Source organism: Canis lupus, chromosome 29, assembly GCF_048164855.1.
Source record: "Canis lupus baileyi chromosome 29, mCanLup2.hap1, whole genome shotgun sequence".
Lineage (NCBI taxonomy): Eukaryota > Metazoa > Chordata > Mammalia > Carnivora > Canidae > Canis > Canis lupus.
Genome location: NC_132866.1, coordinates 35,612,328 through 35,640,217, shown reverse-complemented (window position 1 = coordinate 35,640,217; position 27,890 = coordinate 35,612,328). Strand labels below are relative to the sequence as shown.

The 27,890-nt window shown below is 43.6% G+C and overlaps 1 long non-coding RNA gene across 1 annotated transcript in view; it reads left to right on the top strand.

The window, feature by feature from the left end:
- Positions 1-2,953: 2,953 nt before the first annotated feature.
- Positions 2,954-27,890, top strand: part of LOC140621156 (uncharacterized) — a 54,866-nt gene continuing 29,929 nt past the window's right edge. Inside the window, exons 1-3 of the long non-coding RNA XR_012020886.1 lie at positions 2,954-3,074; positions 10,573-10,690; positions 14,078-15,021. This is a non-coding gene — a long non-coding RNA (uncharacterized lncRNA). The remainder of the gene's footprint in view (positions 3,075-10,572; positions 10,691-14,077; positions 15,022-27,890) is intronic.

The following is a 27,890-nucleotide window of genomic DNA, read 5'->3' as shown; positions in this document are numbered from 1 at the left end:
TTGCAAAAGAAAAGATTAGTGAATTTGAAGATGAAACATAGAAACTATTCAGAATGAAGCACAGGGCAAAAAAAAAAAAAAGATAATTTTAAAAATGAACAGAGCATCAATGAACTATAGACCAATTCAAATAGGATGATATAAGTGTAACTGAAGTCTGGAGAGGGACAGAAAAAAATTTGAAGAAATGATAACCAAAATATTCCAAATTTGATAAAAATCATAAGCCCACAAATCTAAGAAGGTCAACAAGAAATTTTCTCTTTCTTTCTTTCTTTCTTTCTTTCTTTCTTTCTTTCTTTCTTTCTTTCTTTCTTTCTTTTCTTTCTTTCTTTCTTTCTTCTTTCTTTTTATAGAAAATTTTTTTAATAATAAATTTATTTTTTATTGGTGTTCAATTTGCTAACATACAGAATAACACCCAGTGCTCATCCCGTGAAGTGCCCCCCTCAGTGCCTGCCACCCAGTCACCCCCATCCCCCGCTCTCCTCCCCTTCCACCACCTCTAGTTCGTTTCCCAGAGTTAGGAGTCTTCCATGTTCTGTCTCCCTCTTTTAAAGTACATCACGGATCACTGTAATCAAATTGCTCAGAATCAGTGGTGCAGAGACAATCTGTGGAACAAAGAGAAGAATAACATCAGGTTTCTCTTCAGAAACAATGTGCATGAGAAGACAAGGAAGTGACAGATTTAACATATCAAAAAAATATCTTTTTTTTTATATATATTTTTTAATTTTTATTTATTTATGATAGTCACAGAGAGAGGAGGAGAGGCAGAGACACAGGCAGAGGGAGAAGCAGGCTCCATGCACCGGGAGCCCGACGTGGGAATCGATCCTGGGTCTCCAGGATCGCGCCCTAGGCCAAAGGCAGGCGCCAAACCGCTGTGCCACCCAGGGATCCCTATCTTTTAAATTAGAATTCTATACCCAGAAAACATATCTTTCATAAACAAACGTAAAATGAAACCTTTTCCAGAAATAGAAAAGCTGAAAGAAAAAGCACACCCACGCTACAAGAAAACTTGGGAAAAATTATACCAGAGGGAAATATCCATGTACAAAAAAGAGAGCTTCAGGAATGGGTAACCACATGGGTCAAGAAATAAGGTTTTTTTTTTTATTATTTAAATCTCTTTTAATGGATAATTAAACAAAAAGCATAACAATACAGTATGGGGTTTATAATGTGTGTGTGTACACATGTAAAATGTATGACAATTGTATCATAAAATCTAGGAAAGGGGAAATGAAAGTATATTGTCGTAAGGTTCTTATAGAGGAGTGAGTTATGGAAACCAATACAGACTGAGCTCCTACAGAATGTGCTAAACTACATGAACTCATAGAACCATCACCACGATCTTGTGAGAGGGGCTCAAGACACCATTTCCATACATGTGTATGTATGTGTGTTCACATGTGTGTGTATATCTATCATTTAAACTAAGATGCGATTCACATGTTTAATAAAAAATTAAAATAATAAAGCAAGTTGGAAGACTTACACTACCAAACAATAAGACACATTAAGGTAAAGTAATCAAAAGAGTATGGCACTAACACAAAGATAAATAAAGCAAAGAAAACACAATCACACAATATAAGATTCTATTTGAGCTCTGAAAACAGAAAGCATACTGCCATTGTTCTTCCTACCACATATAATATAAAGCAATATGAAGGACCTAATTTCTAATATATCAGTCCTATCAACAATTGTAAATGGGTTAAAATCATCCATTAAAAGGTAAGAATATATTCGATTTTGCAACATACTGCAAATATTCAAAGGGATTATTCAATATTTGCAATATATTCAGAGCTATGGAGATAAGCAGTGGTGATGATGGCACACTCCACCCTCCTGACCTATGTACTTCCCAGAGGCACCTCCTAACACCATCGTATCATAGGATTTCAACCTATGAAATGGGGCAGGTGGGGAGATACAAACATTCAGACCAGAGTACAATTTTTTTTTTAAGTAGGCTCCACACCCCATGTGGAGCCCAATGTGGGGCTTGGACTCATGACCCTGAGATCAAGAACTGAGCTGAGATCAAGAGTCAGACACTTAACCAACTGAGCCACCCAGGTACAAATTTAAGGACAAATCTAGAGTTGAGCAGCAAATTCAAGCCAACTCCCTACAACCCTCATAGGCTACCCAAGGACACCATTTGGCTTGAGCCTAGGTCTATTTAACACCCCAACTTGGGTTCTTATTACTCCATCCCCTCTCCCAGCCACTAGGTCCACTGGATGTATCACAAATACCTGTCCTAATGTTACTCCTTGGTGGACATCACCACTTGATCATATTACTTTTTATGTTGAGCCCATACAGCTTAACTCTGCTTTAAGAGAGAGTGCAGAGATTTCAAAAGGTAGCAATATTCACAGTGCCAGCCAAAGGTGGATCTAGGTCTGGTTTCACCTGGGGTGGTATTGACCGTGAAGCCAGGGGTCTTCATTTACCCCTCTCCTGAATGTTCCATTTGTACTCACAATGCCAGTGCTCTCTGAGTGACACCCTTCTAAGTTCACTGCTTTTTCAGTGATGATGGAAAATAGCCAGTGATATGTTTTCATTTTATTTTTTTCCATCCCAGAAAAGCCCCTAAACTCTCCTGTCTATAGAACCCCTACCCACACACTAGGTTTCACTGCTTATAGGTATTTGTCCTGACCCAAGGTCAGCCTGGATTTATATTTGAAGTTTCCTAAAATGTAGAGAAGAGGAAGAGGAAGGAAAAGGATATTATTGTTGTTGAATGCCTATCCATGGAGAACAGCAGAAGGACCCTTTTTGGCTTTGCCAGAATTAGCATCACTAGATAAAATGGGAGATTTATATCCTGCCGGTTGCCAGGAGAGCATGCCAGCTAATTTTAGCCCACTGTGTAAATATAACCAGCACTGGTATGCAGTGGCCTTTAACATGCACAAGGGTCAGTGATGTCCTGCAGCAGCCAGAGACCGGCCTGCAAAGCTCCAGCACCAACTGAACTTCCTGGGCCCAAGGACCCTGCTCCTCCTGGTGTGTGTATGGCGTGGGGGGGACAACAGGTACTGATTTTCCCCTCAGAAACAAGCTCAGAGATCCTGACCCCCACACCAAGCATGGCCCCCTATACCTCTCCAGGCAGAAAATGGCCCAGCAAAGGTTGTTTTTAATAAGGTGGTGTCTTTAACAAGTTAATAGTTAAATGAGTTAATACATGTAGAACCTTTAAGAGTTCCTGGAAGATGATTAGGGCTTAGTAAGTGTTAACTCTTCTTTCATTGTTGCTGGATGAATTGAAATCACAGCTTCACATTTACTAGTTGGATGACCTGAGGCAGGATCACCTAGCCTTGACTTTCTCATCTGCAAAGGGGCACAAGGAAAAGCCCTACCTGATAGGGTTGCTGTTGGGATTAAATGAGTTGAAACACAGCAAGATCATGGCTTCTGCATGGTGCCCAAGTGTATCTGGGGTGTGGTGGCCTCTGTTGTCATTTCTGCAAGATCTCAAGAATCTTTCCATCAGCAGTCACGCTGACAAACCTCTCAGCTTAGATGTTTCCAGACGCAGTTTCAGGGTAGTTAAAGAAATGTAAGAGGGCTGTATTATGTGTTCATTGAGGCTACTTTTTTTCTGTATGGCTCCTGAAATTAAGACAATGACAAAGACAAAAAGAGTTCTAAAATATGTAAAAATGCATAAAACAATCCTAGGACCAGGTTCAGGGTTCAAGGAAAAACATTTCTAGGTTGTTTTTTGTTTTTGCTTTTTTTTGGTTTTGTTTGTTTTGTTTTTTTTGTTTGTTTTTTGTTTTTTGTTTTTTGGTTTTTTTTGTTTTTTTGTTTTTTTTTTTTTGCTTTTCTTTTCTTCTTCTTTATCTTGTTTCTGGGTGGGTTTGGTTTGGTTTGGTTTTGTCTGGAAGTCAAAAGAATGAGGACGGAGTTATTGGCGGAGGGGACCAGCCAGGCGCTGTCCTGCTCCAGGGGTAGGGCCGGCGCATGGTGAGTGAGTGAGGGAAGTGAGAACAGCAGGTTACTCGCCTGTGGATCCTGTGAACCCAAACCTGAAGAACGCGCTGACAGGGCTCATATAAATGGATGGATGACCACCCGAGTTTTCCTCATTTGTTTAGGTGTACATCACATTTCTTTTTAGCAACCTGCTAATCCTGCTAGCTATGTTTCTGCTCTGCCTAATATTAGTTTGCATTTCCTGAGCCAGCCAAGCAATTGGTATCAGATAGTGACTGGGGAGGAAGTTGGCTCAGAGTTTTAAAACTGGCAACAGAACAACTGCCGAGCAAATCATCCTGTATTTAAATGTAGAATACTGCCAGGTTGTTTCCTTTTTATGGAGAAGCATTTCTTTTAGGTAAACCGTGTCTTGTATTAAAAAAATTATATTCCCAGGAGCATACCCTCATTTGTAGTTTCTTCTGGGGGCAAAGATCTCATTGTACTGATAGAATTCCTATGTATGGTTTTTGGCAAACTCCTTTCACTGCGCCTCCCTCCTTCCCTCCCAGGGACTCCCAGGCGTGCTGCGGTCACACTGTGCTCCTGTGTAACAACAGGCTCTGGCAAACAGGCACACAGTTCTCCTCTCTACCTGGAACTCCAGTATCAAGGGACTTAGCTTTATGACTCTGATGGAAATAAGCACAGAAATCAGACAGACTGTTTAAAATCCTACTCTATGATTAGCAAGCTGTGTGACCTGAGGCAAGTTACTTCATCTCTCAGAACCTCTAAGTAGGAACATGGTCCTTGCTTTACATGCCAGCTTTTAGCTTAATAGATGTTAAGCCTCACAACACCTCTGTGAGGTGGGTATTATTATTAGTCATACTTTACAGATGAGCATACCAAAGCCAGTAAGTAATTCAAAAGTCAGGCCTGGTTGCTTACTAAAAGCTTCCATAATGCTGTCTGTGAACACAACCCAGGGCATGATGGATTGCCATCCCTGAGAGGACACAGATGCATGGAAATTTGGTTCCACACTCCAAACACATGGCACCAGTACTCACCACTAGTGGGAGGGAGAAGGGGGGAGAAGAGGGTTGCCTCCCTGCATCTGTCCTCTGACCTATCTCCCTCCCTAACCCCTACTCTGTGTTGATGACAGTTTTTCTGAACTGTAGGTGATTTAGCTGACTAATGTATTCCTTGTAAAGTAGCAAATTTTTCATTTTATTTCTTCTGTGAGCAAGCCTTGCTGCTCACCCCCCACCCCCGGACTCGCACACACAGACACACGGACACATGCACTACTTCTCCCCACTCAGCTCCACCTCCCCGCACGCACACTCAGCCATGGCCATGGGGTGGATGAGAGAGCTTTCTTTGCAGTGATGCTAAATGGAGGTTTCTGAGGGCCCAGAACCTGACACCTTGGGTTAGGCCCATCTGCAGTAGGAAGTTAAAAGCCCAACACAAGAAGAAGCAGAGATCAGCGGAAATGAAAGATGCACAGGAGGCAATCCAGGTCAAGTCAACTGATGGCCCCTCCTACGTAAAAGGCCGCCAAGTCCCTGCGCCTGAGATCTCTGGTGTCTCCACACCATGCTCTCCTGAAGATTGCTTGTTTACTCCTTTTTCAGTTCTCTGAGCTTCCCATTGTCCCTCTCTACCAGCTACCTGTGCCAGTCTGGGAAAGCAAATTTGGGTTGAGTATTTGCACCCAAAGGATTCTATTTTCGTATACTCAAGTCTTAACATCAGAAAGTTGGGGGAAAAGGGAATCCTAGATGTAAATACGCTTTTCATTTCTCTAAGGACGACTCTACACTCATTCATTTGATGAACTTTTATCAAATGCCAGCTACATGCCAGGCATGGTGCTGAGTGAGAGCTGGCAATCCAAGGATGACAACATGGTTCCTGCCCTTATAGAACTTTTGGGCTAGAAGCATGAAAATGCATTCAATGTCACTAGTGCTTTGACAAGGGTCGCAGGAAATTCTAGGTGCAGGAAGGAAAAAAAAAAACAATTCTTCTGGGAATGTTTAGGAAAGGCTTCAGAGACATGGTAACCTTTCTCTGGGGTTTGAAAAACAGTTGGTTTAGGCTTTTGCTATTCAAGTGTGGTCCAGGGACCAGCAGCATCAGCATCTAGAAATACAGAATCTGTGGCCATGCTCCAGACCTAATGAATCAGTGTCCAATTTTTTTTAAAGATTTTATTCATTTATTCATGATAGACATAGAGAGAGAGAGAGAGGCAGAGACATAGGCAGAGGGAGAAGCAGGCTCCATGCCGGGAGCCCAACGCGGGACTCGATCCCAGGACTCCAGGATCGTGCCCTGGGCCAAAGGCAGGCACCAAACCGCTAAGCCACCAGGGATCCCTCAGTGTCCAAATTTTAACACAATCCCCAAGTGACTGATGCCACAAGAAAGTCTGAGCAGTGCTGATAAAGGTAATGGATAGGTAGCAGAAGAGTAATTTCAGGCAGAGGGACCAGTTTGAACAGAGGCTGCCAGATATGGAAGAGCTTAATGTGTTCACAGGACTGTTAGCAACAGTAGAGAGTATGAGGGATGATATGGCATGAATGAAGGCAGGTCCAGACCACAGAGGGCCTTGCGGTCCACACACAGAGGGCTGGACTTTACCCTATCATCTGTGGGGAGTCAATAAAGTATGTAAAGTAAGAGTGTGACATCATTTTACTACACACTTAAAAATGAAGTAAGAGGGGGCACCTGAGTGGCTCAGTTGGTTAAGCATCTGCCTTCAGCTCACGTCATGATCTTGGGGTCCTTGGGGTCCACGTCGGGCTCCCTGCTCAGTGGCGAGTCTGTCTCTCCCTCTTCCTCTCCCTCTGTGATGTCTCTTACTCTCCCTTTCTCTCCCAAGTAAATAAGTAAAATATTTTTTAAAAAATAGAGTAAGAGACCTTGCTGGCACACGGGTAATAGATGAAGTTTGGACATGATCCCAAAAGGAGGGGAGCCACTGAGAGATTTCAGGAAAGAGAATAACATGACTTGATTGATTTGATGCAATGCAATCTATTTGAAGTCTGAGAGCTAAATGCCTGACAGGTGGAAGATAGATTGGAGAGAGGGTGACACCAAAGGCAGGGTGGCCAACTGGCATGCTCTTATCCTGGTAAGATATGACGATCTAAACTCGAGGTAGCAGTAAGGATAGAGAGGAAGAGATGGCTGTGACAGAGGAAAGGAGGTGGAATCTGCAGAACTTACTCAGTGGCTGGAAACTGCCTGCTGGAGTTGGGTGGCTCGAGGATTCCTGGCTTATATGACAGGAGAGAGATGGTGGGAGTCAGCACCAGAACAATGCTAAGTTTTGTCGCGGTCTGTTGAGTTGGGGCCCTGTGTGGGACATATACATGAAGAGAAACAGCACAACCCATTAAATTAAGCACAAAATACCTACCTTCATGTATGAGGTCTCTCTTGAAATTCCTCAATTAGAATCATCTTTACTTACTTAGAAAGCATTTAATTAATTCCATAAATAATTAGCTCTGCATAAAATTCAGTGGCTGTGAACTCAGACTCTACAGTGTAAAGCCAGTCTTCCTTCCACCTGTTACCTGTGCATACTGCCCACACAGCATGGGAAGTCATCAAAGGGTCAGCTGAACTCAGGATGTGATTCTGGGACAGACAAGAGGAATTCTTTCTGTGCTTCTTCAATACTCCCAGATCCCTGAAGTCTTAAGTACAATTTAATTTAGCAAATAATAATTGAGCATCTCCCATTAGCCAAGCACTGTGAGGCACTAGAGATGCAACAATAAGCAAGAGACAATTTTCACACCCTCACTGGGCTTACTTCTAGCACAGGACACAACAGTTAAACTGAAAATAAATGTGTCATATGCAGAAATCTGCTCTGTTCTCCCTTCAAGAAAGGACTTGCTGCCCAGCTATTGGGAGTATGGTTAGCTGACAGCCTCCAGCACTTCGCACTTTCAGGTCCTCCTCAGCCTTCAAGCTAAGGTCACATTATTCTCAGGGTGGCTCCCAGACAATGGCTGAGTGAAGCAGTGGTAGCTGAGAGTGTGCACTTCCTGGGGTGACCCCAGCTAGAGTTGCCAGATTTAGCAAAGAAGAGCACAGGATACCCAGTTAAATTCGTATTTCAGATAAATAGTGGATTTTTTTTTTAGATAAGAATTCCCCAAATATTGATGGGATATACTAAAAAAAAAAAAATTCTTCACTGATCAGAGATATAAATTTAACTGAACATCTGGTTACCTACTCCCCAGCCAAGGACAGAGCAAGACCATCGTGCAAAGTTCTTCCCATTTTCATTTAAACTCAGACTGCATTCATAGGTGTCTTTGCTCCAAAACTCTTGCTGGGCTAGTGGAGCTTTACCCTGGTCTGATGTCTTTCTCTACACAATCATGATTTTTCTTTTGACAGGTATTACTACCCAATAAGTATTTTGCATTTCTAGCCCTATTTCAGCATTTACTTCCCAGAGAACTTACCTTGCAACAGTTGGTACCAAGAATGATCTGAGAAAGCCAGTGGTAAGATAAAGGTTTAGGGACTGAATCACTCCCACCCAGCTGATTATGAGGACCCCTCTATTCCCAGTGGTTGGTGGTTTGAAGGTAGCCTCTGGCATGAGATGGCAGTCCAGCTATTAAAAGTTTCACCCATGATGAGCTGGGAGGGCATGTAGACAGAGGAGAGCACCCTGATTCACGCATTTGAAATGCACTTCAAGGCTTGTAAGTATAAAGATAATGGAATTGAATGGTTATCACTAAGTTGCGTTGATACCCAATATGAGGATAGTGAAAAGTTGAGAATAGTTAGCAACTGAAACTAAGTAAGAAGGGAGTTCCTGCAAAGGAGCCCTTTTACTTGGGTGAGCAGGAATGCTGAAAGCGAAGTCCAAGATTTAATAGCTACTGAACTTCAAAGGCCATTCAATGCTCAATCAAGGCAGGGCTGTTATCCCAAAGTCGGGCCCTGGTTGGCAAAACCTGAGATCATGACATGACACATGGGATGTTCCCTAGACTCCTCTGAACCTTCAGGGGTGACTCGTTTCAATTAGTCAAGAGCTAGCACATTGCTTGTGCAGGAAAATGATACAGAGAGCTTTCCCCCAAAAGGCAACAGGTGGCTTCCCTCTTCCTCTCCTGGACATTGGGCCTACCATCAGGGTTAAGTCACAGCTCAACCCAGCCAGGGATAGGCTAGGCCTGTTAAGGGAAGAAAGCAATCGTAACCCCAAAGACACTGGAACATGAGATTAGGTGCTTGATCAGGGAGGCTGGAACATAAGTCTGAATGAAGGAGAGTATTTAGAATTGGGTCACTCTCTTGAGATACAAGAAACACTCCAAGAAGCAATACAAACTTGCTCTGGGGGTGGATTCTAGATGCCTGAAGAAAGTGATGGCCCATGCTGAAAGGCTGGAATGCCTGAGTGCCATGGAAGACATAGGGGAAGAAATTAAAAGGCTCAGGGAAGTGGACTTGCAGGAATGAGTGTATTATGTGAGGTCAGAAGGCCAATCAGAAGACACACCATTTACCAGGGGCCCTGAGAATGTGTTGGCAAGAAGGACGTGACCAGCATCACTAAGTGGTTCAGTGGTGGCACTCCTCTGGGGCTGACAATAGGAGAGTGTCACTGAATTTGGCTCACTGATAGCAGTGGGGATGTTGGGCGCCTCCAAAGTAATTAAGGCCAGGTGGTGGTAGTTAACCACCAGAAGCCAGGTGGTTGTAATTATCATCACAACTGACAAGAACAGAGTGGCAGCCTAGAGGGCCTAACCTATAGAGAGAGCATCGTGGAGATTGTGACTGGAACTCAGCATTCCAAGGAACAAAATAGATAGGCAACCAACAGAGTGCCTGTTAAATATACATAACCAAAAGGAGGAAAAATGAATAAGCAGAAGGCTGAGGGCCATTTCACCAATACAAAGTTACGATAACCTTGCCAAGTTGCCATACCTGAGCCAGTTTTCAGATTTAAAGCCTGTTGGCTCACAAGTGGCTAACCCTCTAGGAAGAAGGACTCTACAATACTAAGGCAAGTATGCACTGTAACGATACCTAAGTTCTTCCCCCAAAGTCTTATTGCCATTTACTTGATTGACTATGCATTGGAGAAAGAGAAATAGGCCTTCCAAAAACTGTTAGACTCAGGATCCGAATTGTCATTGATGCCTAAAGACTGAAACACCATCACAGGCCCCTCCCTGTTTGCAATGGGAAAACATGAATATAAGGCAATAAAGGGACTTCTAACCAAAATATGGCTTAGAGTGAGTCCACTGGTCCATGGATCCACATAGTGGTCACTTTCCCTGTTCCCAGATGTATCATTAGGATTATTATACTTGACAGTTGATGTAATTCCTATGTCAGGTCCTTGGTCTCTGGGTAAGCATTATCATGATGGAGAAGGTAAAGAGGAAGTCTCAGAAATTTCTAGTTATGATAAGTAAATAAAAATGGTATCATACCCTGAAGGGTATAGTGGAGATTAAAGATCTCAGGATGCAGCAGGGATGGTGGTCTGTATCACATCTCCATTTAATTCCCCAGTCTGGCCCCTACAGAAGCCGAATGAATTCTAGACAATGACTATAGTCTACTACAAGTGCAACCAATGGGAGCCCTGATTGTATCTGCTATACCAGATGTAGTACCATTGCTGGAGCAGGTAAGTATGGCCCCAGGTATGTGGTATATAACCACTGACTTGGAAAATGCATGCTTTTCATTCTGAGTTTAAAAAGGCCATTAGAAACAGTTCACATTCAAATGGAATGGACAACACTATACACTTACAGTTTTGCTCCACTCTCCTCCTTTCATAATAATACAGCCCAAAGGGATCTAGACCATCTGGATTATATGCAGAATATCACATTGATATTGATATATCAATATCCCATTGACCCATTAAACTGATGACATGTGGGCAGCCTGGGTGGCTCAGCGGTTTAGCGCTGCCTTCAGCCCAGGGCCTGATCCTGGAGACCCTGGATCGAGTCCCACGTCAGGCTCTCTGCATGGAGCCTGCTTCTCCCTCTGCCTGTGTCTCTGCTTCTCTCTCTCTCTCTCTCTCCCTCTCTCTCTCTCTCTCTCTCTGTGTGTGTGTGTCTCATGAATAAATAAATAAAATCTTTAAAAAAAAATAAACTGATGACATGTTAAGGAAGAGGTGACCACCACATTGGAAGTCTTGGTAAGACAGAAGTGTTTCAGAGTGACAGATAAATCCTGGTCGTTTTAGGAACTTGACACTTCAGTGAAGCTTTTAAGGATCCTGGTTTCAGACTGTGGTAGACATTCTCTCCAAAGCAAAAGATAAATTTCTGTGTCTTGCATCCCTACTAAAAACAAGAAAGCACAATGCCTGGGAGATTTCTTCAGCGTCTGGGGGCAACATACTCCACACCTAGAAATACTGCTCCAGCCCATAGAATGGGCCATCATTGAGTAGAGCCTGGAACGGAGAAGGGCTCTGCAGCAGGTCCAGGCTACCTTTGGGTCCAAGCACAGGTTAGTTGCACAAACAAGTTTAAACAGGTATCCCAGAACTCATGCCACCCATTATAGTTGAGTAGATGCTCCTACCTCAGCTTATAACTATGGCTATGTAGGTGATCCCATAAGACCAGCTGAAGGAGAAAGGAAAAGCTTGACCTTTGTGGATGAGTTGGCTCAGTATGCAGGTACAAACGTGGGTACAAACCAAAAATGGATAGCAACGGAACTACAACCTCACTCAGCAGTAGCCTTGAATGACAATGGAAAGAGAGCTGCAAGCAGGGCACCTGGTCATCTGCTCTGGAAAGAGAATGGACCTGAGGTTAGAAGACATATAGACTCATGGGCAGTGCTGGGTAGGCTACCTAGACTAGGAAAGATGGCTGCTGGAGGCAAGGAGAATTCAAGATGGATCTTGAAAGAAGGGACAATGAGTACCAGGTGTAGCCTGAGAACGAGTTGCGGCAATGACTTCCCTCTTTTAAGTTTCCTCTTGGGAAGAGAGGCCCACCAGAGCCTTGCAAAGGTGCCCCTTGCAGGGCATAAGAGCATAAGAGGTGGGTCGTGGCAGATTTGCACATGTGCCGTTCAGACGTCCCCTTCAAGAGAGGACTCATTGTGTGGCTGTGAGGACTATGGTTAGTGGGCTGCTCTCAGCTGTTAGCTCCTTTAGAGTCTACCTCAGCTTTCCAGTCAAGGCCAATCTTTTCTCAAGGCAGCCCCTAGCTGAGAACTGAGCAAATGCTGTAGCCATTTCCATGCAACATAGAACTCCTCTACTGGGTATTCTTCACCCCAGAGATGCCTGATGGCTGGCAGGGACTTTGTGAGATCTGTATCATGATCTGAAAGCCCTTCCTATCGAAACCTGCTTGCTCTCTGCAGTCCATGTATGTCCCCCCAAAAATATATGTTCCTATTCTGACTCCTGGAGTCTGTGAAAATTATTTGGAAAAAAAAGAGTCTTTGCTAATGTGAATAAATTAAGGAATTTTAAGACAAAGAGGAAGCCATTCTGGATGATCCAGATGGACCTGTGAGGGAGCAAAATTCACCACCCCAAAATGTATTTCTTTGGCATGTGAATTATTTTAGGCTGGGTATTTTTAAGAAAGAGCAGGCTCAAAAGGAACTTTTGACCTTCCCCCTAACTGCCTGAAAGAAGGTAGATAGAGGACCTGCTCTAGAAAGGGAGCTGTCACCATAGACAACTGCATATGAACTAGGTGTGGTAGATAGGGAGGGATTTGGCAAAGCAGTGTTTGTTAAAATTCCTTCCTATGTCCTATTGTTGTTGTATGGCCCAGCAAACATTTGTTTACCAAACATTTCCTCTTTTTCATCTTGCTGTGAATGTCTTCCTTTCCTTTGAAGTCCCAGGCCCTACCCCCTTCTCCTTAGCTCTGGATGGCATATATGCCTTAAATGTCTGACTGCCTTTGGGGCTTATCGTCTCACGTACATAATTAAATTAAATTTTTTCCTGTTCATTGTCTCACACCAATTTTTTACTCCAGCCAAATGAAACTCGAAGCGTATAGAAAAATTCATCTTCCCCAATAGACCCTAAATGTAATCACAGGTATCCTTATAAGAGTGAGACTCCGAGGAGAGAGACCAAGGCCATGTGAACCTGAAGGCAGAGATTGGATTAAGGCAGCTGCAAGCCAAGGATGTCTAGGGGGTTCCTAGAAGCTAGAAGATGGCAGAAACAGATTCTCCCCTAGAGCCTTCAGAGGAATACCACCCTGCTGACACCTTATTTGTGAATTTCTGGCCTCTCAAACTGTGAGAGAATAAATTTCTGTTGTTTTAAGCCACCAAGTTTGTGGTATTTGCTATGGTAGCCACAGGAAATTCAAACACTCCCCTTTTCTGTCCATGGGTGTCCCTCCCCCAGCCTTTTCCATGCCTAACTACAGTGCTGCATCTGCTTCCTGGAGAACTCAACCTGCAACAGCATGATATGATACAATTAAACTATAGGATTAGTGCACAGGGAGAGTACTTAGCCTAGTCCTGGGCAGTGGGAAGGGATGTGAAGAGCAAGGGCTTTAGGGAGGATGTGACATCTCAAGTGGCTTGCAGGATGGGTAGAAGGCAGCCAAATAAAGATACGCTAGAGAGAGTATAACATACTCAAAGTGTTAAAAAAATATTCAGTTTGAGGGAAAGGCCTAGTTGTGTGAGGTAAGGGCAGTGAGGCAAGCAGAGGCCAGACCTAACTGGTTCAGAGTGCTTTTAGGTCTTTGTACTTAATTCTAAAAGGATTTTAAAAGACAGTGCCATGGTCAGCATTTCATTAATAAAGATTAATTCCTTTGGCTTAAAAGAATTGCCAGAATACAACTATTCCTGAGAAAGACACCACAACAAAACCTTCTCATGTATTGATGCCTTTGTGTGAACAGTTGTACCAATCCTATCCTAAGCTCGTTTCCACTGGGGTCATTCTGATGGCCTCAGGCAGCCCTCTCTTCAAAGTCTGATAAGAACAGCCTTTTTCTTTTTTCTTTTTTTCTTTTTACGATCTTTCCTCAATCTTGATATAAAGTGCTTTGCAAACGGAGTTTCAAGTCCCACCTTCCATCCAACCACACGGATGACGTTAGTCCCTTGTAAATAAATATGCTAGAGCTTTGGCCACGACCTGCAGGACAAGAAAGATTTTCTGCCCAGATAGAAGTCAGAAGTGATGCAGAAAATGGCACAACCATCTGCAGTCTTGGAATCCTCCCCAGGGACTGCCAGCCCTGGGACTGACGGCCCAGGACGGTTATCTCACAAGAACAGCTGTGGGATGTGACCAGCCCCCTTGGGGGAGAGACAGCACCCACTCCTGGAAGGCCCAGCCTACACAGGAAATTGTTATCTTACCTCCCTTGGGGAACAAAAAGGAAGCTTTGTTTGATGCAGACATCAAAAATGAGTGGCCTTAGGGCCACATCTGTGTATATTCTCTGGTCCTCCATGCTGCCGCTACTGGTTTGTAATCGAACGAACATTCAAATATCAGATGAGTTCAGGTAACAGCCCAGACTTCTGGGCTCTCTGGTCAAAAAGGATCCAGGCTCCAATTCACCTTCATCCCTGTAGCAGCCAGAATCCAGATGGGTGGTCAGCGGTCACCACCTCCGCAAGGGACAAGCCTGCTTCTGTCTACATTATGCCACATCCTCCAGATTTTCTCCTCAACCAGAAGCCAGGGGTTTTGTTCTTCTAACACGAGTAGAAGAAATATTTACCTATAGCCATAGTCCCACCAAGAACAGGAAAATGAATGCTACATGGGGAGAGCCAGAACTTCCAGACAAGTGGGAAAGACTATACAGTATTTTTCCTCTGACGCCAGCCAGTCTCGGCCATTTAATTTATATGTCCTGGTTTAAATGGGTTTTTTTTTTTAATTGAAGTTTAGTTGGCATACAATATTATATTAGTTTCAGGTGTACCACATCGTGATTCCACAATTCTGTACATCGCTCAAAGCTCACCATGGTAAGTGTTCTTCCGATACTGTGGACTCTATGCCCTTTGCTGTACTTTTCATCCCTGTGACTTCCTTATTTCCTAACTGCAAGTTTGCGTCTCGTAATCCGCTTCACCTGTTGGCCCCGCACCCCCGCACGACTCCCAGTTTGTTCTCCGCAATTCCGTTTGGTTGGTTAGATTGGTTTTGGGGCCTCGGCCCTCCGCTCGCGTCCAGACCCTGCTCGGCCGCCGCCTCTCCTCTGGGCTCGGAGCTGAGCCTCCAGGCCTTGCTTCCCTCCGGGGCTGAGCTGCTCTGCAGAGCGTGATCGCGCCACGGATACCGCCAGGAAGACAGTTCTGGGGAACCTGGGGACCCCCAAGCTTCTGGGAAGAAGCCACAGGCAGAAATGCTGGGGGAACTAAGGGAGAACTTGGCCGAAAGGCTCTGGCTGAAAAGGAGATTGCTTTGTTTCAGTTCTAGCGGGTCCTCCGCCTGCCCCGACACGCCCGGGACGCCCGGGACGCCCAGCCTCGCGCCAGACGGACGCGGGACTCCTCTGTCCTGTTGCTGGCCACTGGGAGTGACCGTCCATCCTGGGAGGAGCTCCACTCTGACGACTCCCGGGGGTCACCGTGTGGCTCCTCTCGCCTCTCGCAGCAGCCAGCCGGCCGCACGGCCTGGGGGGGCGGGAGCTGATTCCGGGGCAGAGCGGCCTGCGGCCCCAGTGCGGGCGGGCGGGGTGTGGAGGGGAGCGCATCTCCCCAGCGAGGAGGACTATTCTATCATTGACGTGGTTCGGAATTGCCAGCACGATTTGGTATTTGCTAATTGGGTGGGCAGCAATGCTTTTTATGCGGCTTAAATCCTCTACAGAGAGGCCACCCTCTTACTGCCTGGATCCGGGCGCTCGCCCCGCTGCAGTCCCCGCGCCCCCGCCCCCTTTGCCTTGAAGCCGCGAGGCCAGCCTGGAGCCCCGGAGCACACCCCACACCCCCGGAGCACACCCCCACACCTCCGTGACTTCTGTCCTCGCTCACTGAATCCTCCCAACAGCCCTGACGGCCCTTGCAATCATGCTCATTTTGTGGATGTGGAACTGAGGCTTAGGGCGGGGAGGCGACTCTCCCAAAGTCACAATAAGGAAGTAGTGAATAGTGAAAGGGAATAGAGGGAAGGGAGAAGAAATGAGTGGGAAATACCAGAAAGGGAGACAGAACATGAAGACTGCTAACTCTGGGAAACGAACTAGGGGTGGTGGAAGGGGAGGAGGGCGGGGGGTGGGGGTGACTGGGTGACGGGCACTTGGGGGGGCACTTGACGGGATGAGCACTGGGTGTTATTCTGTATGTTGGTAAATTGAACACCAATAAAAATAAATTTATTATAAAAAAATAAAAAATAAACAAAAAAAATAAAATAAAAAAAGGAAGTAGTGAAGGACAGATGAACCGGGTTCACAGGCCCTGGGTTCCTCGTGCTGTACGCGCCTGCCGCGCCGCGCTGGTCTCCGGCCCGGCTCCTGACCTCGCTTGCTCCTGGCCGGGTGGCCACAGTTTTCTGTTTCAGCCTTGGCTCATCCATCGGCAGAATAGTGGGGCACCTCTTCCCCGACTCAGACCTCTATTTTCCTTCTCAACAAGTCAAGAATTCTGCCTCTTTCCATTCAGCCACTAGATTTCCCCAGGAAGATCCTCCACCTAATCCAACCTGGCTAGGAGGAGGCCCTGATATCTTGAGGGGGTTAGCCCCTCCTGGAGGACTAGGACTTGAGCAACATGGAAATGCACAAGCGTGTATGCGGGTGTGAGTGTGCGGTATACATGTGGAGGTCTGGGGCTGTGAGTGGCACGGAAATGCATCCTACGGAGACAGAGGATGTAGGTAGAGAGGCAGGGAGAGACCTAGGAGTAACAGACCTGACTGGCTGCCCTATGCCCACTTTATGAACATTTCTTCCACATAGATTCCTGCCTGGAAGACCATTCCCTGAGTTAGTCTCTGCTTTTCCTGCCTGATACTATTCAGGAATAGTTCCTTTGTTTTGCCGCTTGAATATTGTTGTGCTCCATCCTGCAATGCATTGTCGCCCATTAGCAGGATACAGAGGCACTCCTCCTCCATTCTTCACTTGGTCCTCTCTCCCTTGTCCCATACCCACGACCTTGGGACAACAGGCCTGGGCACCTGCGACTCGGTGCGGGGAGGATGGCTCCTTGGGCACCAGGAGTGCCAGTGTTCTAATGTGAAAGAATGACCTGGGATAAAGGTATAATTTAAATGAACGATGCCATTTAAGTACTACAAAATGGTTTTAGAAATGGATTTTAATTTCATAAGTAATGCATATTCATTGAAGAAGAATTAGAAAATCTATTTATGCAAAAAGATAAAATCTCACCACACATACAGGGAACCGTTGATAATCTCTGATCGCATATTCTCCAAGGCTTTTCTCATTAATATGATTATGTATGTTACATATGTGGTTTTATAACAAGCATAGCACATACATAGTTTTGGGGCACCTGGGTGGCTCTGTTGGTTAAGTGCCTGCCTTTGGCTTAATTCGTGATCCCAGGTGCCTGGGATCAAGTCCCATGTTAGGCTCCCGGCTCAGTAGGGACTCTGTTTCTCCTTCTCACTCTCCCTCTGTGTTCTCTCTCTCTGTCTCAAATAAATAAAATCTTTTTTTTTTAAAAAAAAGAAGTACATAGTTTTATAACCTGCTTTTCTAAGGAACTGTTTATTATGACTTTAGTATAGTTCAATCATTTTCCAGAAATACAGGTTTCCCTATTATACTCTTTAAGCTTTTGTAATCTATTGCATCATTTACCAAACAAGTAACCATCAGGAGCAACAATTAATTTTTTAAATTTATGTTTCTGTCCTAAGAGTGGCCTATTACATGCTGGGTGCTATAAATGCACCATTTTATGTAATCCCTACATTAAATTGATTTCATCACTCTCATATAGCTAAGGACGCCTGGGTGTAGAGAGGTTAATTTACCCTCTCAAGATCACACAGCTGGAAACTGGGAGGTTCCACTCTCGTCTCTGACATCAAAATCAAGCTCTCTCCAAATTACCAACCTATCAGTGAACCACGACTTGACTTAGTCCCAGTAGAAGAACATGTAGCAATACCGGTCCTATGATGTAGCTGGAAAAGCAAGTACCCACCATTCCCATGGGGCCCATCCCCAGCATCTGATGTGAATGTCTGTGATGGAGGCCCACGTGGAGGGCCAACTTCAGTCTTTGCTGATAAGCCTTCTCTGTAGTATACTGGGGAAACTGAGGCAGATGAGCAGGCTTATTAAGAGGCAGAATCAGCTTTGCCCTGTTGTTATAGAAAAAAGTAGGGAGATGCTGTCATTGATTGGGGCTCCACTGACTAAAGTTGACTAGCAACTACAGCAGCCCTAAGAGAGGCTCCAGGGAGTCCTCGGTGAGCACCCTCTAGCTCTATTAATTCCAACTTCTCCTTTGGAAACGGATCCCTTCTATTTCTTGTAAAACTTCACAAGAAAACAGGTGAATTTCCCAGTGGTTGCCCCGGGATGTGGTCTGACCACATTCTGAAAGAGCAGGACAGTTCCTCCATATTAAGAATCCTTTCTCTTCAATGAATGAAACCCAAGAATGTATGAGCCCACTTGCAGGTTTTGGTGTTTCTGTCATAAAGGTTAGAAGATTAGCACTCCATAACATTACCATCTCCTTGCAGGGGGAGTCATGACTTGCTAGAATGACAGTCATTCGTTTCCTTCAATGCTACAGTCAACTCTAAACTATTTTAACATCTTTGAAGAGAATTAATTAGCTCTTCTGTTGATACTTCTAAAGCACTTTAATGTAGGTCTGGTTTTAACTCAGCCTTTAAAAGAATTTCCATGGCAGCCATTTAACAGATAACAGGCTTTTCAGGAAATGCCCAATGCTTTGTAGCATTTGAAAGGAATCATGTTTGATGGACAGTTATGCAATTAAGAAATATAATTACTCATTGATAAAATGTACTGTTGGTGAAAAATCCTTTTAAAAAAATGAAAGGTAGTCTTATAATTGATTTTTTTTTCTTAGTCAGAAATCATGCCGGGGCCAGTTTTTTTAATTATAAGGAAACTTTAAAGTATAGGGCAGTACTGAGTGCCAGGAAAATCACAAATTATTTAAAATCTCCTGAGTGAAACTCATGATTTCTCCTGATGGCAAATTCCTATGTCCAGCAGACATTTTCATTCCAAATCTTCTAGTTTATCCTTAAATCAGATGTATTAAAAGCCACTCGGTATCTTCTGTACACCAGGGTAATTTGGCGATCATTAATTTTAAATCTTCAAATCCAATTCCATATGACAGGTAGTATAGTAAAGCAGCAAAATACTCTCTACTTTCCAGTTGATAAAATTAAAGTTTGGGAAGAATTGACTGATCTGGGTAAAACTCACACAACTGTAAGAGCCAGAACTAGGATCTGAACCCGGGTCTTCAGCCTACACTCAAGCTGCTCTTGCTGTGCTAATGGGCAGCTGTGAGAATGTAACCCGCTGCAGTCATACACACACCTGCCTCTTCTCTTATCCTTGTCTCTACAATGAGAGAATTGCTCATTTCAGGCCTCATTTCAGGAAACTAGGCCTGCAGTATGTATTACTCAATAATGATATTAAAAGCAAGATTACTAAAAAAAAAAAAAAAAAAAAAAAAAAAAAAAAAAAAAAGCAAGATTACTGAGGCACCACTGTGCCTTATTTGATCGGAATGAATAATATATGGATGTCTGTATTTTTAAAGCTTCCCAAGCCATCTACCAGTAGGAAAGAAGAGTTGAAAAACACACTTAAAATCTATGAAGCCAATTCCATTGGCCTCTCCTCACAGATCTCATTTTCTGCAAACCATCTTCACTTTGCCTTTGCTGCCTTGGGACTCATCCCTCATAATTAACATGGAGTAGCCCCGTAAGACATCACCAACTCCAGGATAGGACTGTGGCCTGTTTCCTTCCTGCCAAATCTCTTCAATGTCTTCTCACTCATTCAATATTTAGGTAAAAAAAAAAATCTAATGACTTTTTCTAAGGCTAAGAGAGGTCTGTAGGTATAGCTATGGAGGCAAAACACATCAGTGTAACTGAAAGAATGTGAGACATCAACAGGCCTTTCCTTAAATCCTTGTGACTTGATTTTGGCTAAGCAATTCCCTCTCTCAGAATGTATAAAATAGGGCTAATCATAGATACCTCTTGGAGCTGTTGGGAGACCATGAATGGGCATCAGGTAAAAATTGGACCTTCTTTCCACCCTGCCCAGTCAGTGTCACACTCAGAGGAAACAGAAATCATCTCCAAAATACCTTGAAAAGCAATGTATATTCTAATAGAGGTCTCTTTAAAGATGACAAACAGGCCAACAAAGGGCACTGCATGTCTGACTCAGCCATGGACTTGAAACCAGACTGTCTGCATGTAAATCCTGGCTCCCTCATTTCCTGATTGTGTGTCTTTGGACAAGGTTTTTTTTAGTTCATGTCTATGCCTCAGTCTGTTCGTCTGTGAAATGAAGGTAATAATACTATTTACCTCACAGGACTAGAAACTTATGAGAAGTAGAACCACTGAGATAAAACAAGTCTTTTCGAGGCTAATTGTCTTGCTTCTTAGAAACCTATCTCCAGGCACCTGTCTATGGCTCAGGTCATGATCTCAGGGTCCTGGGATCAAGCCCTACATCGGGTTCCCTGCTCAATGGGGAAGAGTCTGCTTCTCCCTCTGCCTTTGCAGCTCCCTCTGTTTGTGCTATCTCTCTGCATGTCAAATAAATAAGTAAATAAAATACTAAAAAAAAAAAAAAAGAAAGGAAAGAAAAGAAAATAGAAACCTATCTTGATTGTAGGTAGGCTAGACAGCTTATGGAATTGAGATGCAGGGCCTGTGTCTGTCTCCTTCCTCCTTCCTCCCAACCTGATCACTGCCCTTGCCTCTGTCCTAACATCCAATTTCAGTGGTCTTGAAATTTGAGGGCTTATCCTCTCATATGGCCAGGGTCTAGGGTCTCAGGATTAAATGCATTACTAGATGTAAGGAACAGTGCCTGATGGGGCATCTAGGGGGCTCAGTTTACTTAAGCAACTGACTCTTGGTTTTGGCTCAAGTCACAGTCTCAGGGGCATGAGATTGAGCCCTGTATCAGGCTCTGTGCTCAGCGTGGAGTCTGCTTGTCCCTCTCCCCTCCTCCCCCTCTGTCATCTCCTTGCTCATACTTGCATTCTCTCTCTCTCTCTCTCTCTCTCTCTCTCACACACACACACACACACACATATAAAATTTTTTTAAAAAAGAAAAAAAAAAAACAGTGCCTGGGACATAGTCTAGAAAGTGCCATGGTAATTATCCTTAAAACTCTTGACCCAAGTAAGTCTCCAAAATCCCACATCAGGTGACAGCTGCCCCAGTCCTTCATCTCTTTCCTTCCCTAAACCTCCTGCCATCTCATCTGCCTCTCAAACATCACATTCCCTGATCCCCATTGGCTCAAACTTCTTCACAGGTAATGTGGTGTACCCCTTCCTCTACTTCCTTCATTTCTTCAACCAGCATCCCCAACCTGTATTTCATAGACATTGTCAAGGGCCTGGGGAGGCAGAAGGTTGTAAGATATTTTTGTCTCACACACACACAATATTATATATTTATGATGCCTGACACCAAGTGGGCACTCCATAAGTATGAGCTTCCTTCTCACTTTAATATCAATTACAGAACAGCAAGGGCAAAACGACTCATTTCAGATGTTTCCGGGAAGTCTGATACCACCAATTTCTTCACATTCTCAGTGTTAATATACCTACCTGATGATTTTGGTTCTGAAAACCAGAAACACAAACCTGTACAGGCTCAGGGCACCTGTCATCAGAGGAGTCAGAGTTGTGCTGTTGAGAGTGGCAGCCCCTAACTGCAAGAGCCCATTTCAATTTAAATAATTAAAATCAAATAAAGTTAAAAATTCAGTTCCTCAGGCACATTAGCCATATTTCAAATGCCCACTGCCAGATATGACTAGTGGCTACTGCATTGGAACCTTTCTGACACAGCCGCAGGTTCTGCTGGATGGCATTGATCTCTAGAGGGACAAGCAGAACATAACCTGGGTCCTCAGAGAACTTCATTTCAGGCTTCTAAACCTTTAGCCCTCAGCAGAGAAAAAGCTGAGCCCTCAAAGGTCAAGACCATTGCGACTGGATATCAGGGTAGAGGCAAGGGCCAGTGCTCAGGACAGTGGAAAGGAGAAAGAAGACAGGCTTGCATCCAAGTTCTACAAGCTCTTAGTCTGCTTAAGGTCAAGATAGATTTCCAAGAAACAAGGCAATGTGCCTGGAAAAGATCCCTTCTCCTCAACCAGCCTACCTCTTGAGACTGAACTTGGGACAGGAACTCTGAAATTATTTCTTGCCTTTTAAAGTAAAGCAGAAACAGGGAGCAATTACATTTCAAAGAGGAAAATGTCTGAAATAAGTTATCAGCAAGGTTAATGCAAAAATAAGTTTTCTGTCCTGAATTATCCCGATTATTGCTTTGATTCTCATGCAGAAGAAGTCTGAGAATTTGTTGCCCACACTGGCTTGTGCTTTCTTCCTGCTGTGTGGTGAGAATCACTGGAGATGGGAATGGCAGTCGGCAAGGAAGCTGTGCTGGCAAAGGTGGGTCTGGCAGGTGGCGGAGGATGCTAAAGGGGATCTTGGTTATCAAGAGGTTTGCAAGGTTCTTTAGAAGTTTGCAAGGCTGCTGAGACTGATTCTCAAAGGCATTCTGCCTTTCTGGGGCCCCCTGCCTCTGGGCCTTTCTTTACCACTGTCTCTGGAAGGTTTCCATATACAGACCTGACCAAATGGAATTTCTAACTTTTTTCCAAGGTATTTTTAAAATATTTTATTTATTTATTTGAGAGAGAGTGAGAGGAGAGAGCATGAGCTGGGGGAAAGGCAGAGGGAGGAGAGGGAGAGGCAAACTCCCTGCTAAGCAGGGAGTCCGATGCAGGGCTCAATCCCAGGACCCTGAGATCATGACCTGAGCCGAAGGCAGATGCTTAACCACCTGAGCCACCCAGGTGCCCTTCACAAGATGTTTTTAATCCAAGACTTCTACTCAGGGAGGATCAGAGCCCATACTCAATGGGTACTGGTGAAGCATCAGGGTACCTCTAGGTCGGGATAGCACCTGTCCAAAGCAGTCATGTGTCTGAGGAAGGATGAGGAGGGGATTTACTGCCCACGACCTCTGAGCAGAGCTGTGAGTGTACAGAGCAAGACAGCAGCCTCATTGCCAGCAGCTTAGGGAGACTTCTGAAGTCCCCGCCTCAGTTTCCCTCCTTTTTCTGACACTTTCCTACTGCCCCACAGCACCAACACACAGAGACACATCCTGACACTTATATAATATGCAAGGCCTTCTTTAGAAAAAAGGATTGAAAAACTGTGAAACACAAATTAGGAAGAAGAGCAAAAATTTATTTAGACTTCAAATTCCTAGAATTGTAGAAGTTCAAGGCCCTTCCTCTGGGATCTCTTCAGGCAATTTACCAGAAATGCTTACATAGAAATGCTTTCTAATGGCAGTCTGGCTTTTCCTCTCTACCTAGAACATTCTATAATGCCTGCAATAATCGGCACTCACAGGAGCCAGACAGGTGAGGGTTTGTGAAGTTCAAGCTTGATTAGCCTCACAGTAAATCCCCTCTGAGTATAGTTCAGAGGATTGTGGATGGTGCTGTAGGTGAGCCCAAGTATTGTAGTGCTCCGTTTTTTCTTTTACAAATGAGCAAATGACCCCAGAAAAGTAAAGTAGTTTCCCCACTCGCCTATCGCTTTCAACATTAGGAATAAGAACCAAGTCTCCTGCTCTCTAGGCTGTGTTCTGGCCCCAAAACCACTTTGTTTGATAAGAGGTGGCATCGTGAAATGCGCAGAGCCTGATCTTAGAGTCAGAAGATTTGAGTTACAAATCCCCGACCTGCATCTCCCTAGCAGGGACACCCTGGACAAATCACAGCTTCTCTCTGAACCTTCGTTTCTTTGTCTCTTGGGCCCATTGTTTGCAATAAGTGAAATGATATATTGCATGTCTATAAAAAGTGCTTGGTGCTTAATAAACATTGATTGCCTTATCATTGCTAGTGCCCTTTCTTGGACTATGCCTTTCTACTGGAGGGTGTGTGTTTACAGCAAGAGAATGTGAACTTAAATGATATACTGAAATGTCTTAAATTGTTTTTTGCACATCTAAATGGAAAGGAACCACATACAGCGTTATATCATTTTTGCAATTCAAACAACCCAGGTGTTGGGTTCCCCAGTAAAAACTGGCTATAAAATTAGCTCTAACCATCTAGGAAAATAAAGTACAGTAGTAATTTACAATTAATACTTTCTCCATTCTGCTCCTGCTATCTTCATGGCTAGTTTAATGTGCTTAAAAATATGAATTCCAACCAATATTTAAAATACGGGGTATTGATTCTATTTCCTATTTTACCTCATGACAAAAGAGATTTCATGCTGTCATATACACACTCAAGCAGAAAGCCATTTTGCTTTTTCCATTTGTTTTCATTACTTTTTTTCTATATTTGTTCTTTGACACTGTTTGTATTGAAGCCAGGGTTTGCCTTCTTTTCACTTTATCTCTCCATGGCAACAGATAGATTGCAATGCCACACACAAAAATGCAGAATTACAACCTCCCTGCCAGATCAAGCAGAAAGAACTGTATACAGTGTAACCAGTAATGGAAACTCGGGATAGTTAATGAATAAGCCAAATCTTTCTTTTTCAGATAGAATATAAATCACAATTCCTTTTTATATCTTCTCTCTTCTCCCTAGGAAAGATCCCTAGTAGGCCCTCAATAAATATGTGTAGAATGAATGACTGATTGGCTATCCCTAATTCTTTTTTCCAAGCATTCACCAGTCACCTGACTAATGATGTATTTGAAAAATCACAACTGTAACTATTATAATTTATTGAATGCTTCAAATCTACTGCGCTGTAGAGAATACTTTACATACATGAGTTCGTTACAGCATCTTCAAAGCTCCATGAAGTGGTCATTATCACCTCTGGTTTGCAGATGAAGAACCAGAGGCTCAGAGAGGTTAAATGCCACTTTCACAGCTAGAAAGTGGAGGAACTGAGATTGGCTCCTTTTAAGTCTATCCAATGCTAGAGCTCGGGTGCTTAGCCTCTCTCCTGGAGTGTGCACCCAGAATTTTGCTGGGAGATCAATGTCATTTCAACAGATCTATTTCTTCCATGAGCTACTGCTCCCACTACTATTTTAGAGGGGGTATACTTACTCATCTCTAATGTGTTCCTTGTGCTTTCTCAGAGATTTCTGACGGTGGCTGTATATTACAATTCCAATTTCCTTCAGTGTCTGGGATTTGTTCGATACAAACACCTGAACTCATCTGAAAATAGATATGCCCTCATTCTTTATAATATTTGCCACAGTCCTTTTCCACATTCTTTGCCTAAGATCATTCTCTTTGATGATTCATCCTCCAGAGGAGCCATACCTGCTCTTCTTCAGGATTTACTCCAAAGTCCTGTTGGTTTTTTTTCTCTGCCACCTCATTCAGACCTGCTCTCTCTTTTCCAGTTCTGCAGCCTCTATCAGGTCAAGACATATGCACAACACCCCTAAATCACTGCAGCAGTCTCCTGCACATTCTCCTTTACCATCTCTATCCCACACAATTCTCCAGCTAAAGCATTTGGGGTTCTTCTGTTTAGGAATTGACTGCAGCTTTATGCCTCTTCAGGACAGGTTCAAATCCCTTTGCTGTTCTTGAACCAGCCCATTTTCTCATTCTTCCAAAGATCAGACCCAGCAAATCTGTAGGTCTCTACCATGGGGTTTACTGATTTCTGTCTCTAAATTTCCTCTGCACCTCTCTTCCGACTGCAATTTCCTCTCTGCTCCTTTCTGTCCAAACTTATCCTTTCCTTCCATGATTAGAGACCTAGCTTCTCTCTACTTCTACCAGTAACTAGCTTGGGATTGTGGACAAGCCTCTTATAGTTCTTTTCAGGCAGTTAACCAGAAATGCTTACTTAGAAATGCTCCCCAAAAGATTGGCTGTCCTGGGCTTCATGGTGCCCTCCTCAATTAAGGCTTCCCTTTGGCTCAGTGTCCAGGAAGTTTTATGTCTTAGAGCAAGGCACTCAAGTAAAATTGTAGGCAAACAAGGACCATGTCATCCTTTTGCAAGGTGGAAAAATGAGCCACTTCTCAGGCAGGTCAAATTTAATTTAAAAAAAGATCAAGTTTAAATATAATAATGCAGAAGTTATGGATCTGAAAATAGATTCTCTTCAAATATCTATATGTAAGCACCCCTTGAAAAATCTTCCCATTCCCCTAGAAATACAAGTGCTCCAGATTGAAGATCACTTCGACTAGAGCATACTTGAGGTTTTCCTAATGATGAAGTTCCTTATGATTTGCATCTAAGCTTCTCTCTGGGCATCCTGTGAAGTGTAGATTCTGGAACCAAATGATCGGTGTTCAGATCTTTATACTCTATCACTTACTACCTGTGTGAGTAACATTACTCATCCATTCTTTGGCTAAATAGAAATAATAGTAGTATCTCTCTCACAGAGACGTTGTGAAGAACAAATGAGTTAGTGCAAGGAAAGCACTTAGAACAGTGTCTGGCATGTATATTAAATATTTAATAAATATTAACTACTGCTATACTTAGAGAGATGCCATAGCAAGAATTTGAGAAGTCGGTCTTATCTGTATGGTTAAGGAGGAGGTATCTGCACACAGGTGGTAATGTAAATTGCATGCAATGATGCTTCTAAGGAAATTCTTTTGTTCAACAAATGCCTATTGATCATCCACTAATTCTGGGCTACTGGTCCCTTGCCCTGCCAGAGCTAACAGCTTGGAAGGGAAAGTTAAGTCAATGCATGCTATCATGCAGTTAAGGGGCAAAATTATTGGTCGCCCATGCTTGCTACAGGAAGTCAGAAAAGAGGAGAGAAGTTGGGGTAGAGCCCTAAGGAACTGACTATGCTCTCAATGAGGATTTGATCTGAACAAATGTGGAGGAGGCTGAGCATTTTACCCATGCCCAGAGCATCACCGGAAGGAGAAGAGTTAGCACAGGAGGCTAGGTTGGTGAGAGAGAGAGTAAAGGCTCTCAGTCAGCCAACACTGAATCTTAATGAGAAAGAGATAATAATCCCAAGCCAACAAGATGGCAATTGATAGCAATAAATGCAAAGTCCTGTGTTCATGCCCCCAAATGTCAGCTGCACAAGTCGAGGAGTAAAGTAATCCTAAACTGATGGTAGTTCATGTGAAAAAAATCAAAAAGAGGGAAATTAGAGGAGATGAGGGAAATGACTGATTGAAAGCTTAATACGGGTAGGAATTGTTCAGCCTGGGCTGAAATTCCTACCCCAGCCTAGGAGGCTAGGAGGCTATGACAAGATCAGGGAGATTATTGTTCAATGTGAGGTTTTCTGTTGCCCTTGAAGTGATTTTTGAAGAGACTATTAGGAGGTTGACATTAGTTTTAAAATAATACAATACAACCATGAGAGACTCTTAACTCTGGGAAACGAACAAAGAGCTGCAGGAGGGGAGATGGGTGGGGGATGCAGTTAACTGGGTGACAGGCATTAAGGAGGGCACGTGATGTGAAGAGCTCTGGGTGTTATACACAACTTGATGGATTATTGAACACTACATCTGAAACTAATGATGTACTATATATTGGCTAATTGAATTTAAATAAAAATAATAACACAATACTTTAAGATATGTATTTTAAAAATCTAGTTTGTAAGCTTTTAAGCTAACTTACAACACC